This window comes from Anabrus simplex, chromosome 2 (assembly GCF_040414725.1).
Source record: "Anabrus simplex isolate iqAnaSimp1 chromosome 2, ASM4041472v1, whole genome shotgun sequence".
Lineage (NCBI taxonomy): Eukaryota > Metazoa > Arthropoda > Insecta > Orthoptera > Tettigoniidae > Anabrus > Anabrus simplex.
Window position 1 is genome coordinate 410312170 of NC_090266.1, and position 12583 is coordinate 410324752.

The following is a 12583-nucleotide window of genomic DNA, read 5'->3' on the forward strand; positions in this document are numbered from 1 at the left end:
ACCTCGTTCATTTGAACGACAAAATAAGCACGCACGAAAATGGCCAATGGCGTGCCGTGTTAATGATCACATGACAGCACATTTCTCAACTGGTGATGGAGCAGGGAGAAGAGTTATAAAAAATTAAGATGTTTACCTGTTTCTCTGTCTCTCGTAGATGACTTTTCTCCACCTAGGCAGGCTGGCGGCGCCGCTGGGCACTGGGCAGCTGTTTTCTGCTCGTGCTAGGCGCTCCACAAGACGATGAAGTACCAAGTTCACAGAATGTCGTACTAGTCGCCTAGCTTTGTAACTGAGCGCATGTTGGTTCGAGTCCGGTCCTATGCAAGATAGGTCCACGAAACACACGATGGGGTGATAATGTCGCTGGTTTACCTCTTATAACAACGATATCCCACATAATATTAACGAACAATACCGTATTCGAGGTTACTCAGAATTCCATTACGAAAAAAGAAAAAAAGTGTTCACTGTCTGGCACTTGCGTATGCGTTCTATCATACACGACAGTTGTGGGGAATAATACACGGGCACCGGTAAATAAATACTCTGTCTACACACAAAATAAACAATGTCAACAACGAAATCACACGCATTTGGAGCGGAGTAGCAAAACCATGCTAGCACATGGTAACAATTACAACACAACAGTACACATAAGTTATCTTAAGATGCGATTGACACAGAATACGCGAAAGTTTTCATCATTTCCACCATCATAAACCACATAAAAAATACGCCTTAAGAATATTTTCTCTAAACAAATACATCTTAAGCAAATAATACCGTAAACTACGCTAAGGTGAATCAGGAGTGAAAATTTGGCTATTTCCCTTCAAATAGGCCTATCAATATTTCAGTTTTGGGCTTTAAAAACTGTTCAGTTTCCCTGTATAAAAATGTAATCACTATCACCCTACCACCGTTTTTACAGCTCCAAGCCCAAATTTTAAATTTTAAAAGGAAGTGGTCATGTGTGTAACAAGTGCACTCATTCATTTGCTGTATTATAATAATAATACCGAGCTCGATAGCTGCAGTCACGTAAGTGTGGCCAGTATCCAGTATTCGGGAGATAGTAGGTTCGAACCCCACTGTCGGTAGCCCTGAAGATGGTTTTCCGTGGTTTCCCATTTTCACACCAGGCAAATGCTGGGGCTGTAGCTTAATTAAGGCAACGACCGCTTCCTTCCTACTCCTAGTCCTTTCCTGTCCCATCGTCGCCATAAGACCTATCTGTGTCGGTGCGACGTAAAGCAACTAGCAAAAATATAATAATAATAATAATAATAATAATAATAATAATAATAATAATAATAATAATAATAATGCCCACCTCTGTTCTGTGGTGTGGTGCTTAACGTGATTAGCTGCCATCCCCGGAGGCCCGGATTCGACTCCCTGCTCTGCCACGAAATTTGAAGAGTGGTACGAGGGCTGGAACGGGGTCCACTCAGCCTCGGGAGGTCAGCTGAGTAGAGGTGAGTTCGATTCCCATCTCAGCTATCCTCGAAGTGGTTTTCCGTGGTCTCCCCACTTCTCCTCCAGGCAAATGCCGGGATGGTATCTAACTTAAGACCACGGCCGCTTCCTTCCCTCCTCCTTGTCTATCCCTTTTGACCCCCCCTACTAGGCCCCTGTTCAGCATAACAGGTGAAGCCGCCTAGGCGAGGTCTAGTCCTCCTCCCCAGTTGTATCCCCCGACCAAAAGTCTCAGGCTCCGGAACTCTGCCCTGAGGCGGTAGAGGTGGGATCTCTTGCTGAGTCCGAGGGGAAAGCCAACCCTGGAGGGTAAACAGATAAATAAATAAATAAATTTATTATTATTATTATTATTATTATTATTATTATTATTATTATTATTATTATTATTATTATTTTAAGTACGCTTCAACTACCATGTACAGGCATTTTGATTTGATGTTCTGCTTTATTTCACCAGGAGGGTGATCTGGCTGACTTAAGGTAAACACCATATGTGTTACCAGAGATCTTTTACATGCCGATATCGCACGATATAGTTTCGAACGGATTTCTTTCCGCCCTTCAAACATCCGAGTACTTCTGCCGGGTTTGAACCCCCAATCTTGCGGATCGGAAGTAGACTACTGATCTATAGAGGGAGTTTTGCATTCCCATTAACCTATGTACGTATTTATTGTCACTTTGTCGCATACAAAATATTTTTCTATCATATTCCTTCGAAATTATCATACATTCTTATGATCAAGTGAATAGAGCAAAGAACTACGCTTTAACAATGGTGTGATGAAGACAAATTGAAATTGTGTATCTTCTACATTTCTTCCCTGACAACGAAACTATTAATTACCGGTATGTCTGGGTTAAGAATCAGCTGACCGCATTTCAAGTTCATAATGTCAGTCACAACTCACTGTAATATGTTGTAATATTAATGGGGAATGTTTATCGATGAGGGAATTAGATTTTTCATACCAATAGAGCACATCAAAAGTTAATGGGCTTCTGATAAATTCACGTGCATACACCCAATCATCGTCAGTGGATAGGGCCTGACACATTCCACTATGATGAGTGTAATGTCAGGCCTAAGACGAAACTCTAGTCTTATACAGCAAACGCCGTAAAGGACTTACATCTGACATTTTATTAGTTAGCTATTCAGGAACATCCCTTATTAACAGGACGTTTCATACGGTTCGTCCTCCCAGCTCCTTAACAGATAAAAAGGACAATTATCGCCTTAGTGCAATGTTTTCCCGTGTATAAAGGCAGTAAATACAGTAGCTTCTTCTCTCTCAAACAGCTGATTCATACGCCCCTTAAAACCACCGAGCTTTAAACAACGTAGGAGGTGGGGTGGGGTCAAGGCTGTATGGTTTGCCATTAAATTAAAGGAAGACGAAGACGTACGCAAGTACCATCTGTTGTAAAATTTACGTACTAGTTCGCGTGCGGTACGGTAAACTACCTCTCCTCACGCCGCTTGTGCTGTTGCCAAGAGAGCTCATAATAAACTACCTCGTTCATTTGAACGACGTGCCACGAGAGCGTTTCCATGAAGACAGCACAAATGAACTACCTCGTTCATTTGAACGACTTCGTTCGTTTGAACGACTTCGTTTATTTGAACGAAATGCCGCGAGAGCACAAATGAACTACCTCGTTCATTTGAACGACAAAATGAGCTCGTTCAAAAATGGCCAATGGCGTGCCATGTTAATGGTCACGTGACAGCACATTTCTCCCCTGCTTATGAACTACCTCGTTCATTTGAACTAGTTCATTTGAACGACTCAAGGCGATGAACGGTATCGAATGAACTAGTTCAAGCAAATGAACTGACTGGACCCATCCCTATCAGTGAACCACTGGCAGAGGATATGTCCCCTTCTCCGTGAACAGTGAAAGTTGCCTTGAGGGTGCCTTCCCTCGCCAGCCCAGTATTCGTTTTCCTTTTACAGCTGATAGTTAAAGAGCCGAGAATACTGGCAACTTTGTGTCTGTAAGACGCAAAATCTGACAGACAACGACTTCGACTCCCCAGATATCACCCTTAGTGTATATATATGTTCGTGCGTTTCTTTCCACAGGTGTGATCTATTTTGTATGTTTTTGTATATTCTATGTCTCGTTGTGTAATTTGGGGCGTGTTAGCTCGCCAGCTGATTTCGTTGTTATCCAGTTCTGCCTGGACTGTGTTTGTGTGAGCCCGTGAACTCATAGTCGAGTCTGTGTTAGTACGTAAGTGTTGATGAGGGAACCACCCAATACCATAGTGATTTAATTTGTTTGTATCCGCAATTAGACGGAGTGTAAACATTTGTATTAGCTATTTACGAATGTATTAGTCCTACCGATTCATCATAGAGACGTTGTTTTTCGACAATGCCTACGGTCAATAATATTGGATTTACGATGCTCGTCCGGAGCAGTCGATCATTTAAATACGATAAGTCAAATTATTTCAGTGGTCGAATTTATGTTAATCGGAAATTTTGTCTTCAGTTGTTTTAGTCGTTATCTTTTATGTCGTTGACCGTTTGTATGACAGCTGTTGAATCGTCAGCTTGTAATTAATTAACTTGTAATTGTTAAAATTTTAATTAATCATCGTAACGATATTGACGACTAATTCCCCTGTATAATCACGAGGTTTCAATGTAATTTAACGGGCCTGACCCCGATTTTTGTTTCCTTGTTTATAATGTACCATTTCATGTAAGCGCATTACGCAGTGTAATTAATTTTATTTTTACGACTGATTTGAGGTCGATTTCAGTTATGTTTATACTATTCCATTCAGCATGGACCATTTATATGTTTTTCTAGGAATTAATAAACCCATTTTACACCATAAAAGTTTCTCATTTCAAGGTATATGTCCATTCTTCTTGTCAATAAACTCATTAGTATAAGTTTAGATTAATTTTTGAGTCGCCCAAGTTCATCGAACAGGACCACCGCTTTACCGAACCCTGAGTCTAGTCGGCACCAAAGACAGGAAATGGCACAGATTCTATTGAAGGGAGTATCACATTTCTCCGATTTCTCGTTGAATTAACTGATATTGGTAATGTTTACACGGTGGATGATTTGTGTATTTTCCACGCCCTCTTCCCTCATTGTGAACGAATATTGAAGAGAGAAATATCTGAATCAATATCACGAAACCTATCGATCAACGCTTTGCATGAACTTGTGCTGGCAAAATTCATTCCCTCTCTTGCCCTCCAGAGCTTAATCCCACAGCACTGCCTTGGGACACATTTTCTGCATGAGAATTTGCTTCGTTATGTTCTAGACTTGATATTGTCCCCTTCAAAAGTGGTAATATTTTATTAGAAAGGAAATGATTTATTTCATCAGCGTGTTGGGACATTATTTTAATCTACAAGAGGGTGAGATTCTGTATTTCGTGCCAGGGCGAGCCAGTCGCTTCGCGAACAGGTTTTCCCGACCTTCAGAGAGCACGAGGGAGCAAGCTGGAATTCCTGTTATGTGGCCTTCAGACACATGTGTGCGTACCACGTGACCCGGCGAGCAAGCAGATCTCAATCGATCAATAAATGGAAAGTCAAGTGACGTAAAACTGGAGCAGCCAATAAAAGTGACAACTTTCACTGCAATTCAACAAATCCACCAATTAGAAGTAATTAAGAGACACACCTATGTCTTACGACAGGAAATTAGTGGTAATTCCAGAGGAAAATTTGGTAGAGGGTTTTATACTTCTGAACGCTAAATTTGAGCATTACTCTGACTGCGGCAACCGAAGAGATTGGACGTCGTTTGCTTCATCGGAAGACTTCACATTGGAGAAGGCATCGAGGACTGTATAAACAGCAATTCAGACACTCGACAAATTCACTACGATTAATTTAGGGTTATTCTAAGATAAGTGTCTTCAGCCAAACTATAAAGCATCGAGAGTGAGTCCTGGGCTATTTCTAAGACTTTTTGTTAGTTTCAGCTTTCTACAAGAACTTGAAAGAAGAAAGGTCCTGAGTTCGAGTTTACTGCAAGATGGATATCCAATTCTACGAAGAATACTGCAAGTTCCTGTACCTCGTCAACGCCTCCATGAGTCACTAAACATGTAAGGCATCGGACATGGGTGAAACTTCGTTCGACGGAAGGTGATGTGACCACGTGCTAGGTCATCAGCCACAATCCAGTTCACACCAGTCACATGAGTATTCTTTAAGAATTCAATTGCTTTCTATCTTTGTAAATAATTGTAAACGCAGCCTTACTTATTCCTTTGGATTTCTATTAGTTTTGCAGTAGTTTGATTTTTCATTCTTCTTTCATTGGTGAGAGGTAGTTAGAACCTTGGAATGAGTGTGTGTTTGCTCTATTAGTTAGAAATGTGTGTGAATCATCGAGAGAGACCTTAACTGTCCTAAGAATTTAGAAGACAGGAGAGATAAAATTAAATGAACCCCGCGTTAATTTTGATTAGTTTTGAAATAATTTGAAAATCATTTGAAACAAATTAGGACAGTGTTCTAGTGTTTTTTCTTCGTGTAGAATTTCATCCTACGATTGTACGACATGTTTATGGGTTCGAATTTATTTAGAGTCATCCGAATAACTTCACACGACAACTTTGCGAATGAGTTTACGCACGGTCAGGGATAATAATAATAATAATAATGAGTAAAAATAATTAAAGCTAATTACGGGCTAAAACGATTTAATAAGGTCATGAGTTTAATGTTAGTCAATTTTGGGAAGTATTATCGTGTGCTCACTTTATGTAAAGTAAGCCTGGGACATGGCAAAATTCTCCTGACGGAGTATCGACGAGTTATAGGTATATTTCTGCGCTATGAATTTGAATATGACTTGTAGATGGGCATTATATTTTGAGTAATTATTGATGCACCCATTAGAGTCAATTTTGGAAGAGATGTGTCACTGGACATGATTTCTTCGAGCTTCAGTGCAGAATAATTGAGAGCCACGACATTATGATGAATAAAAATAAATGCCGCAACTCATGAACCGTGAGCGCGTACTCTATTATTTTGACCTGTGTAATATTATTCTACTCGCTAAATTAGGATGATTTCCGTTTAAAATACTCCTTGAACATCGTTGTATAGTTAATTTCTTTGTATAAGTGATAACCTTAATTCTATCACATTCTGAATTGATACCTGGGATGTGTGTGATAGTGTCATCTAGAGAACGATTTCCCTAATTCACAGTAAAATCCTAAAATTAATAATAATGGGTTAGTGTTCGTATAAATAATGTTATAATAATGCCGTGTAACCCTGTGTGAATGTGTGATGTGAGATTTGATCTTAATCTGTGTTTTTTTGAATACTTCATGTACGATTTTGTGAAGGTAATTTTCATTATGTGCGTCAAAGTTTTGACCGACTTGTATTATTTCGCGTGTCCGTAATTGGATCAATTTTGAATCTTTAGAAGATTTTATCGTAATTTAAGATAGATTAGGGCCTAATTTACTAACTCAAAGTGGATAAGAGAAGGCAACGTCCGTGGACTGATGTCACGAGATTTAATTGTTAGATATTGTACAGTCACTTTCTGTATAAAATTGAGCAAAAGTTAGAATGATAGATGTTCAGGTAAAATTTATTAAAAGAATTTTATTCAGTCAATAATTATATAAATGATATAATTGTGGAAAGGAAAGTCTAGGGAAGACTTGATAATCATAAATTAATGAATTAAATAATTTCCAATAATTTAAATAAGGAGAAGAAAATAATCATTTTCTTGGAAATTAATTAAAACCCAGAGAGAAGATTTTAATTTTAATAATTGGATTATCATCATATGAGAAGGATATCAGATATTATTTTGTTTTTCAGTCAATTTTTCAGTAAGTTAATGATTTTTATATTTATTATTGCAGAAAAGAACAATCATTGAAAATTTATTTGAGCGAGATCCCTCACGAATGAAAGCACGAGGAGAAGATGTTATTCAAGAATTCAACCCAGATTTTGTTAATTTACTTGTTTTCTTTAAAAGAGTGTTAGTTTAATAAATGTGAAAACCTAATTTAGTCTCCTTTCATTTGTCGCTAGTCCTTTATCTATCCCTGCCTTTAAAAATTTCTGCACAGCCGATAGCGAACGGTCCACGACTGAGACCCTCGCTCTCCGGCGAGCTGAGCCCGGCATGAAGGGGGCAGGTATAGATTTGGCGGCCAACGTGGTTAGGCCCGATTTATTGGCTGTACCAATAAAAGGACTCGATCTTGTAGTCCAGAATTTGGACAAAAACAAGATGCGGCGACAAATAAAATTTTTCCCAGGTTATTTTTGAAACATTTATTAGCCCAAATTTTTGTGGCGAACTACACTCAGGTTAAGTTTAGGAAGGGCCTTGTTGTTTAATTATAAACAAAATCTGGATGATAGTTGTCAAAATTTTTCTTTTAGCGGCTATTTTCCGCATAATTTGGACTTAGGCTGTAGGATTATATTTTGCGATGTTAATCTTCTCTGAAGGCTGTGACATCAATCCACTTGTGACTGATGAATTGGATTCTGGTATGTGGCCATCGAACTTAGTCCGCCCATGTCTGAATTGCCGTTTATCTCAAAGAAAATGAGTACTGTAACAATGGAGGATTTACGTAGACTCCTAGACGGAGTAGTGACAGACTTACAGAATAACTTAAAACGGGACATGAATGAAAACCAAACTAAACTAGAGCAGAATCTTAATGAATTGTTAGTGCTTAAACTTAATGAAAATAACGTATCATTAGAACAGAAACTTAGTGAAAATCTAGAGAAAAAACTTAGTGAAAATAATGATTCATTAGAGTATAAACTTAGTGAAAATCTAGAGAAAAAACTTAATGAGAATAGTGAGTTAGTAAAACGGGAACTCAAAGGTACTATTGAGGAAATCCAAAGCAAGACAGAGGAAAATATCGAAAAGCTACACATGGACGTTAAATTATTTAACGGGAAGTTAGCTTCAGTTCAAAGCGAATTGGTATCTGTGAAACAAAATTTTTCAAATTTAAAGGGAGAAATCCAGGTCGGAATAGACAATGCCATGTCAGCTATGTCTAATGAATTTAGTGAAAGACTGGCTAAAGTACAAACTGGGATACTACAAGGATTAGGCAAATATAAGGACGAGGTGCAAGATAAATTTCAAGCGATTGAGGAGAAAATCGATGAGAATACACAGGACTTAACAGCAACCAAAACAGCATGGTCTAGGAAATTCACTCAAATTTTCGAAACTGTGAAACAGGTAGAAAAGGGCGTTATTGCTGAAATAAAAGTAGCTCAAACCACTAACTCAGAGCGACTTGAATATTTTTACGAAACGATTGAGGAGACACAACAGAGTTTACAAACTATGAAAACCTCAATAGATAAAGAAATAGGAGAGGTCAAAGCTAGTTCAGAATCTTATAAACAAGAACTACAGAATGGAATTCAGGAACTCACTAAAGAATTACAATTGCTTAAATTGCAAGGCGAAAGTCATAACATTGTAACCAATACATTGTTAGAGCGGCAAAGTAATTTAGAAAGGAAGGTATCCGGAGAGATTTTATCTTCAACTCCGAAGCAGGACGACCAAATGAATGTCAATACCAGTATAAATGTCACCAATCCAGCTCAAGGATATAATAGCGGAGGAGTAAGTCAGCTTAATACGTCAGGTCAAACGCAGATAGTAAATATCATTCGAATGCAGGAGGACCATCCAAAAAAATTTAATAACGTAAAAGGGGTAACTCCCAGGAGTTTTATTAATGAATTACAAGAATATTTTCGGGACAACAAAATACCAGAAGAGCGCCAACTGCGAGTAACGGAAAGATATTTGGAGAATTCTGTATTGACATGGTTCACAGCGTTCCGATACTCATTCGACAATTTCGAAGGATTTAAGAGGGCTTTCCTAGAAAAATATTGGAACACGGACATTCAACATAATCTCAAGACAGAGTTGTACGCTAAGAGGTATGCCTTATCCACGCCAACACGATTTTCAGAATTTTTCTCCAGTCAGCTACGTAAGCTACGAGAGCTAGACACACCGCCATCGGAAGCTGAATTAATAAAGGTTATTACCAGGCAACTTCCAGCAGAGACGCAACGAATCATGATTGCCTCAAATGTACAAACTGCAATTCAAGCTGAAGCCATATTGAGACAGCTCGACATGACATCTAGAGAACCACAGAGGCGAAATTCCGGCCAAGAACAGCAAGTTTTCCAAACCAATGTTACCAGATCTGAAGAAAGGAACATTGCTAACCAAGGGAGAAATTGGGGTAGAAATATCGAAGGAAGACAACCCAGAGACCGATCTCCGAGACTAGGACGCCGAGAGGATGAAGAATGGAATTATTCCAGACGTAATGTCCGAAGAAGACCATATGAAAACAATAGGGACAGATGGAGAAGAGAGCCAGAGAATAGAAGACCTGAGAGACGGAAAAGAAACTGGAGAGAGGAAGAAAGAGAGAAGTATTTGCGGGAACTCCAGCAGTCCAGTCAAGAACGTAAGAAATGGCATCGGGCTATACATGAGCAGGACGTCAATCCCGACATTGTTGGAGCGGAGAGTTTGGAGTACCAAAGAGCAAAACAAAGGGAAGAGAAAGAACATTCGGAAGATGATGGGTACAATCAAGGTGCCATCAAAAAAAAAAAAACCCCTGAATTAGTAGGAGATAGTCTCGACGCTAACCCATATAATAACAGTGAAACGCAAGAGTGGATTATTGTTCAAATTGATTCCTGGATGACAAGATCAGATGACCTACTCGAAGAAAATCTAGAGTCGAATACGAACTACCTAAAAACACTACCTATAATTTCGGCTAGAATATGTGGCGTAAAAGTAAAATGTTTAGTGGATACTGGATCTACAATTAGTGTCATTTCAACTTCTTTCCTAAATGATTTAAAGGACAGACATGATATCCCGATTATACCAGTATCTCACATTAAAATAAAAGGAATTATCCCGGATAAGACTGTGGCTTGCAAACTACAGACACTGTTGGATGTTGAAATTGGAAATACAAAATTTCAGAACGTATTCTTGGCTATGTCAAATATAAAATTTAACATCATTCTAGGAGTTGACTTTTTGACATCTTACCATGCCAATATTGACTTAAATTCCAACCAGATTCTTTTTCGATTGGATGAGACATGGGAAACGGCTATAGTTAATCCAGCCGATATCAATGATCAGTGTGTGTTTTTCATTAATAACGCCTCGACACCGTGGGAATCCGAAGACCAGGAAGCCACAGAAGAGGTAAATCAGGCTATGGATAATATTATAGAAGAGGGCGACGATGCAACACACCCGTATGACCTCATAAACTCAAAGGTTAACCAAGCTATAGGAACGGAAGAAGAAAGAGGCCGACTCCGAGAGTTATTGTTAAAATATAAATCAGTGTTTGACGATAAACCAGGCCAGATCCCTGACTTTAAATATTCTCTAGTAGTCACAGACTGGACTCCGTTTAAAAAGAAGCCTTATCCAATTCCTGAGAAATTTCATTCTCGCGTAGGGAAAATTATTGCAGAAATGGAAAGAGACGGGATTATCATGAAATCCAGTACACCATTCATAAGTGCTTTAGTGGTGGTACATAAACCAGATGGATCTCTGAGAATATGTTTAGATGCGCGAAATATTAACTCCAAACTGATACCAGAAAGAGACCAGGCACCAGCAATTAAGGATGTCCTTAGAAAATTCCGTGGCATGAACTTATTTACATCAGTGGATTTTACCTCCTCGTATTACCACATTCTTTTGGAAGAAAAGTCAAGATTATTGACTGGATTTATGTTTGACCAGCAAACATATGTTTTTAGAAAATTGCCCTTTGGCATTTCTAACGCCTCGGCCGCTCTTATCCGTGCCTTAGATAGATGCCTTACGGATGAAGTCAAGAGTTTTATTACTAAATATGTTGACGATCTGCTTATGGCGAGTGAAACATTCGAAGAACATCTGGTTAAGCTAGAAAAACTGTTGAGCAATCTTTCAAATTTTGGGTTCCACATCAACCTAAAGAAATCACGCTTCTGCCAGTCTGAAATATTATTTTTAGGCCATATTATTGATGGAAAAGGTATAAGGCCGAACCCTATAAAAATTGAAGCTATTAGCAAATTTCCGAGGCCGATACGTGTCAAACAAGTACGGCAGTTCCTAGGCATGGCCAACTTCTTTGCGAGCCATTGTCCCAACTACACACAAACGGTAGCTCCACTTCAAGATCTATTAAAAAAAGGCAACAGGTGGAAATGGAACGAAGAGTGTGACCTCGCATTTACTAAGACCAAAGAGATGCTGTTAAATTACATTAAGCTAGGATATCCTGATTTTGGAAAACCCTTTATAATACAAACGGATGCATCAGGAATCGGAATTGGGGCTGTGTTATTCCAAGAGGACGGAGAGAAGCCGGAAAATAAAACTTACCTAGCCTTCGTTAGTCGGAAATTACGAAATCACGAAAAGCATTATTCAGTAACCGAAATAGAAATGTTATCCATAGTATTTGCATTGGAATATTGGCAGAAAATCATCTACGGATTTCCGATCATTATTAGAACGGATCATAAAGCTTTAACCTTCATGCTAAAGGCTACTATGGCATCAGAACGAGTATTTCGATGGACAATGTTTGTGCAACAATTCAACATTCAATTGGAACATTGTTCGGGGAAGAGTAATTTACTGGCCGACTGTCTGAGCCGTAATCCTAATGAGGAAGTACTGGAAATCAACCAACTTGAACTAGTTCCTGAGGATCATGAATTCTTAAGAAAACTCAGATATATACGGCAAGCTCAAAAAAGAGACAATGACTTAAGACCTATCATTGATTTCCTAGAGGGTAAAATTAAACCTAGAGATCCTGGATACCGTAGGATAAGAAGAAGAGCATCCCGATACCAGTATCTAGATAACACCCTATTTAAATTTGTGGATCCGGAAAAATCGAAATTGAAAATTGTTGTACCTTCGAAATTATTTGAACCTTTGATTTGGCATGCACATCGAATTACGGGACATGGCGGTATCGATAAAACATTGGCTA